Below are 7,212 nucleotides of genomic sequence, written 5' to 3'. Positions count from 1 at the left end.
AGCCGCACTGTGTGAACACTACCACTAACCTGAACATGACCCGAGCTAAAGAGCAACTGGATTCATTTTGAAGGCTTTAAAAAATAAAAAGAGCCTTTGAGTTATGCAGGATTAGACCAGTTAGGCTGTTTGAAAATATGTTTGCATCCATTTTTTACAACCGACCTAATGTAGAGGAGAGTCGCCGCAGTTGTAACATTTTCAGTTTTCTCTTTTACTCAGGGATTTTTTTTATTAACCTACATGCAGAATATTTTCAGGCAAACTACCTACATGTGTCTGCGCTCATAAACCACTTCAAGTTTTGCAACACAGAAAACAAATTGTGAGGAAATAAAGCTAAAGTGGACGCAGTCAGATGTTACGACAGACACGCATGAGTCTCAGTGTGAACCAGGGTTGCATCACGGTTAAAGACAATTACATTAAACAACCTGTTTTCATGGCAAATCAACAATATTTCAGTCAAGCAGCCATTAATTTCATACCAAGAATGTGATCGAATAATGTATAAAATAATGATATTATTAAAACCTCCTGGAAGTGCCAGTTTGCACATTTGTGTGCTTTTCCTTGTAAGAAAGTTGATTGATTATGCCTGCACAATGAGATAATTTGATTGAAGGAAATTGTAAAAACTCTATCAACATCCAATCTGATTTAAAATATAACTGAGAGACGTCTGACTGAACACAGAGGAGTTTATCAGCCAGTACACCTCATGACCCTGTGCTCTGTGTTATAAATGAGCTGCTGGTCACACACACGTTTTGGAGTTACAGATCAGACCTCTCATGCATGTAGAGCAGCAACTAATGATTATTTTTATTGTTGATTAATCTGTTCATTTTAATCCTGTTACAATCCTGTCAGTTGAAAATAGGTCCGAACATGTACGTCCACGTGCTTCACATGTTTGGAGATATTTTTCAAGTCTTTCCTGTATCACTTATTTTCATTATCAGTTAATCTGTTGATCATTTTCTTGATTAATCAATTAGTTGTTTGGTCCATAAAATGTTAAAAACATAAATGTCAAGACATCATCCTCAGAAACTAGAAAATATTCACATTTAAGAATCAATTAATCAGAGAACTTTGACTTTTTTTACTTAAAAAAATAATCAAACTGATTCATCATCATGAGAATAGTTGGTGATTAATTTAATAATTGATTATTAACCGATCAGTCAATTTACTGTTGCAGCTCTACATGCATGACACGTGAAAACTGGAAACCATGGACTAGATACATGCAGACAACTGTGTGGGTTTTAGCTTCACAACATACAAACACAACTTAATATTTGAAAAATATCCCTGGATTTTCATTTTGACTTAATTTGTGCTGAACTGGTTTTCTAGTTGCCTTTTCCTGCAGAGTGGACAAATCCTGCTCATATTCCTCAGGGGTGTTTAGAGCTACACCGACCACGTGATGTGATGATGTCATGATGACACTGAGAAAATGTAACACGTTACAATGAAGGTGACTCCCCCCTGCATGACTCCCGACCATGGTGCTACACACACAAGAGACATGACACGCATAAACATACATATATCTACACAAGACTAAATAAACATACATAAACCTACACAGGACTACATAAACATACATAAACAAAGGGCACATTTTAGCCTTTTAAGACCTGCTCTGGACTAAATATATCTCAGATCTTCTGACACCATACATTCCCAGTCATAACCCGAGGTCCTCAGCCAGGCCCCTGTTAGCTCTCCCACAGTCTGGGCCGGGACCAAGAGTGACCGGTCTTCTCTGTTAGGGCCCTCCTCTACCTGAGAGGACCAGACCACCAAGCTCCTTATCCTCTTCTAAAATTCTTATAAGTGTCCTCTTACAGGGGCTTTGGTCAGATTTTATCTGTTAAGTCACTTCTTAAACCCTTTTTTATACAAAGGAGTTCTCTCTTTTGCATTATTTATTTTTTCACAGTCTACCATTTTCTATGTCTTGTAAAGCACTTTGTAACTTAGCAGCTTATTTTTATTATATTACAAGGCAACATAAAGTGCATAGTGAAGAAAAAAAGCTAAGACAGCGCAAAGTTTAAAAAAAAAAAAAAACTATGCAAATAGTTAAAATTGCAGAAAATAATGTAAACATAAGCTGCAGGGTGTGTAAACCTAACTGCAATTTATCTGTTACTGAGTATAAACTGAGAATAGTCCCAAACAAATGCACTATTGTCACATCTGAGAAATGCTAAAAACTACAGTGCCCAGCTATTAATTTATTTATGCATTTATTCATTTTACAGAGGTGCAGGTGTATAGGTAGGGAGTTCTGAAAGTGGTTTTAGTATTTTCATTTGATTTATTGCCAATAATAAGAATATATCCTGAGCTGTAACAGGGCTGCTCGACGTGGGGAAAAAATCAAATTGCAATTATAATTAGTGAGCATCACCATTTTTACAGAATTTTCATTTTCACTGAAAGAACAACTAGATTTAAGAAAATGACTGAAAAATGACAGGATATTGTGTTCTTACAAAACTAATATAAAAAATAAAATAAAATCAAACTGGAAATGTCTTTAGTTTTAATCTTTGTCAAATTTGTCAACACAAATAAAAGAAATAAAGTAAAACTAATACTGAGAAACAAGTAAACTCACTCAAGAAACTTAATGAAACTAAACTGAACTAAAAAGAAAAATTAAATAACAAATAAAAATAAAAATAAATGGAAAAAAAGACTATAATAACTGTACCATATTGGCCATATTGCAATAATATTTTAATTAACTGTGCAGCTCCAGTCAGAAATTCCCCAAACTCTCCCTAAACTACATTATTAACACAACAATCAATTGTGCAAAATGTTTTATTCTTTGGGAGGAACTCTATCAGCTGTGTTCCAGTATTCTGTATTAAACCTCAAATCTTTTTTGTGATCATTTATCTCCTGCAGTTAATATTAATAGAATTTCTTTTTTGCCCTTGTGTGCTTAAACAGTCTTGAACTGAAGTGCATTTGATGCTTCGTCAGATCAGTGAAACCACCGTCCCTCAGGCACCAGTGTCACTTTTAAAAAACGCCACACGCCCACCAGGATCATTGTTCTGAGATTAGTGAACAAAAATGAAAACAAGCCCTCAATGAATATCTTACAGTAAAACGGAATTTTTAAGCAGAATGTATAGTAAGCATTTTGCAAAAGACTCAAAAATATTTTATCATCTCATGGGGCATCTGGTGAGTATGCCTTCACTGTCTGTGTGTGTGTGTGTGTGTGTGTGTGTGTGTGTGTGTGTGTGTGTGTGTGTGTGTGTGTCTGTGTCATGTTTGTATGCGTGTGTGTGTGTGTGTTTTCCTGAAGTCTCAGAAATGGTAATGCCCTTAACCCCAATGCAGGGAAGACTTAACAGTTGGTATTGACTTTGTGAACATTTACCATTGAGGATTCAGACTATTCAATTCTATTTCAACTGAGGGCTGCAGACGGAGAGGGAGGAAGTCCCTAGGCTCCATGTTGCTCACACACAAACACACACACACTCGCATACACAAGCACACAGCCGCACACACACTCAGACTGCGTGTTGAATGTGTTATTCTCCAGTGATATCGACTCAATCGGATTTTAACCCCTCTCTGCTGGAGCCGTACAGAGACAAACGCTCTCAACATAACAAAGGCTGTGTGTGTGTGTGTGTGTGTGTGTGTGTGTGTGTGTGTGTGTGTGTGTGTGTGCATGTACACACACTGCCTGTATGTGTGTACTTTTTTGATTGTTGTTTCAGATGTGAGGCCCTTTGAATAGCCACACATGGGAGTACAAATATGCCACTTTGCGTCAACGTAAATCAAAATAAAAACTTAAATCTACATTTTTACACCTTGAAATCAACTTGGTCCTTAAAGGAACAGTCCCACATTTTTGGAAATATACATATTCACTTTGTGGTTATTTTTAAAAACGGCGTTTTAAAGTCAAAATGATCTCTGTCCAGGCAAGTGTTTGTGCTCTGTTTTAGAAAAAATCTCAACATCTAAAAATACATATCGTGTGAAAATTCACCTACATTTACATGCCATTATAAACAAGAAGCCTGTAATGATAAAGCAGAGAAACATAGCTGCTGTTTATAGGATCTTCCCAGATAATGTTGTTATTATTAACACATTTCCAACAGCATGTGTTTATTTCACTCTTTTCCCATCATCTATTCATGCCTTTCTAAGTATTAGTTTTATAACATCTGTCCTGTCAGCGTAGAGAATTTCATAACACAAACGTGTATACTGTTTTAGTACACATGCAGAATGAACACACTAACAGCACACTGACCAAACCTGTCATATACCAGGAAGGTTTGATGCATCAGAATAAATCCGTTATTGACAGCTGTGTCCATGAACCAGAACTCGCAGTCACACAACACTTGTACACTCAAAGAAACTTTCCCTCTCCTCATCATGGAGTCCGTGGATGTAGCTCAGGGTTGTTTTACTTCGACGTGCATGCAATGCCGTGTGTTACGTAAAAGCCGATGATCAGTTGGGGTTCTGTACTCAGCTGGGTAACCAGGGAGATGACGGCAAACGCTGACGTCAAACAGAGAGACAGCAGCGGGCACTCTGACATCAGAACCCAAAAACGCTGCTTTCCCAGTTTACATGACAAGAGTGAAAGTGGAGTTTTTAAAAGTCTTCACCGTGGCAGGAGTTTTCAAAAAGGCTATGTTTTTTAAAAAATACCCGTGTAGATGTGGACAGAGCCTAAGCTGTCTATTATATACATGGATGCAGCAATTAAACAGTTAGCCATTATACTAAATTGGTGCATTTTCCATCTCCAAGACATTGCATACATACATATGAATGAAATGTACCAGTATCACACATTATATTATCAAGTTAAGTGTCCTGCACTCCGTCCTAATTGGTATTTGAAGACACATCATGTAAAACCTTCACTTCACCATGAAATAGAAGGACTAGAATCCTTCAGAAATCTTTTTTTTTTTTTTTTTTATGTGTGACTCTGTTTCAAATTTAGACATTTGAATCCATTTTCTTATTGGAAACTAGTCAGTCACGCCCACAGGTTTTCACTCAGTCCTGATAAGAAATAACCTATAGTCACATAGCCTCCTGTAAAACACCAGTCAATTTAGCTCTTTGGTGTCTGTACAGTTTAAAGAATATGTTGACCAGACATCTCCGTTAGTCTGGGATTGTCCCCGTTTCAAGCTGGGTGTCCTCAGTCCCAACAAATATCTGTGAAACACTAAAATGTTCAGTTTTTCAACATTTACAACCAAATTGTCCTGTTTTTCAACTCAGTTAAAAAAAGATTATAATATATAATATTGTTCCCGGTGCTTCCATAGATGTTTACCATGTTCTGTCTCACTCATTATTACCTAAACATAAATAATTCACCACACGCCATTCAGCACTGATTTGTCTGTATGTGCGTCAGTCAGTCAGTATGTTGTTGTGAAGGTGAGTCAGGCAGGTATCAGGGCTGTGATGCTGACGGTTGTTTCTAAATTCCTCCAGGAGGCTTACTCCTTCCTGCACACACACAAACGTCCGCATGCAGCAGCATATGTTGCATTTAAAGTCTGTGTAAAGGAGTTTTTCTTTTAAACACGTTCCGCATGTTAGAAAATAGTTGCTGAAAACAGCTACACACGCACACTTAACGGTCAGTCGTGAACGTACCTTCAGCGATGCTCTCAGTCCAAATCAGCCCAGCCGTTCATTTCAGCTCATTTCACTTCCAACAACCTATTAGGTTCGGTGAAACAAGCTATCTGCATGTCAAATGTTTTGAAAGTGATGTTGTCAGCAGGATGTAGTTTGAGTGGTCAGATGTCATAAGCCAAACTTAACAGAATATCATTCAAGGAAACTCCATTGTTGTGAAACCTTGCATTAGCTACATATTGGTCTGACTCATTGGATGCACGCTGCAGGTATAAGCCTGCCATTGGTTGCTTGGTTTCAGTCGGCATCGCGCCATCTGCTATCTGCGTTTTTTAAACAACTTTAACCTCTGAGAGTGCAACCTACATGCTGAAAATTACAAATTATCACCTGGGTCGCTAATGGTACAAATGAAAACAAGCTTGCAGCTGTTACCTTTTCTCTTGCAGGGCAATTAAACATTTTTAATACTTGGGCTCAACTCCCCACATGTTTCCTCGGTGCTATTTTGCAGGGAAACCAGTTGCAGCATCCTGGGTTTAGCTCCGCCCAAGATAACTGTGATTGGTTTAGAGAAAAACAAACGAGGCAAGGCGTTTTCTCTTTCACAGCAGAATTTCAGCGTGTGAAGCCAGACCTTTCTCCAGCATTCAAATGTGCAAATTAATCATTGGGAAAACATGTGGAGTGTGCAGATGTCTTTGGACAGAGCCAGGCTAGCCGTCTCCACCTGTTTCCATCCTTTGTGCTAAGCTAAGCTAACCAGCTGAAGCCTTATATTTTTAACTAAGGAATAGGAGAGTCGTATGTATCTAGTCAAGTCTCTGCCAGAAAGCTTTTTTTAAATGTCAAACTATTTAATGTTTGAATCACACCACCGTGTTTTTTTTTTTTTTTTTTTTTTAACACTTGTTTGACCATTCTTTGTTTATGTTTTGCTTCTCTCACTTTTCCCAGACTGGATTTTTCTGTCTTCAACCATTTTTCAGTCTCTGGCTTGTTCTTAAACACTACCCATGCTCTCTGAGGATTGATTCCACACGGCCACACATCCTACCAGGACCCCCCCCCCCACCCCCGACTTCAACCACCCACATCATTTATACATGTGAGCATTAGGACTTGTCAGAGCCTCTCAGTCAGGCCCTTTATCAGTCCAGGCCATAGATTCTCATTAAACGGGTGAATCCCCAGTCCCTGACACTTTGGCCATCACACGTCCACTCTGCCATCCCTCCACCACTGACCATTTGTCCGATCCAACTGGACAGATAGGCGTGGAGCGACCGCGCTATTGTTTGCCCCTCGCAGTACAAGCGTGGCATTTCTTCACTGCTGTTATATCACACTGGCAAGCAAGCACACACTTTACTGCTGCTGCAAGCCTTCACGAAAAGATACCTCACACTCCCCAATTAGTCAAAAATCCCATCCTGAGCCAAAAAATGCTTTGCATGTGCATCAGTGTATCTCTGCTTACTGTAACTTGACTGGACGATTGGCTAATCAGTTTAACCAGTGGTCAAA

Source organism: Lutjanus erythropterus, chromosome 7 (genome assembly GCF_056507025.1).
Source record: "Lutjanus erythropterus isolate fLutEry1 chromosome 7, fLutEry1.hap2, whole genome shotgun sequence".
Classification (NCBI taxonomy): domain Eukaryota; kingdom Metazoa; phylum Chordata; class Actinopteri; order Lutjaniformes; family Lutjanidae; genus Lutjanus; species Lutjanus erythropterus.
The sequence above is the reverse complement of the archived record's forward strand: the minus strand, read 5'-3'. Positions refer to the sequence as shown.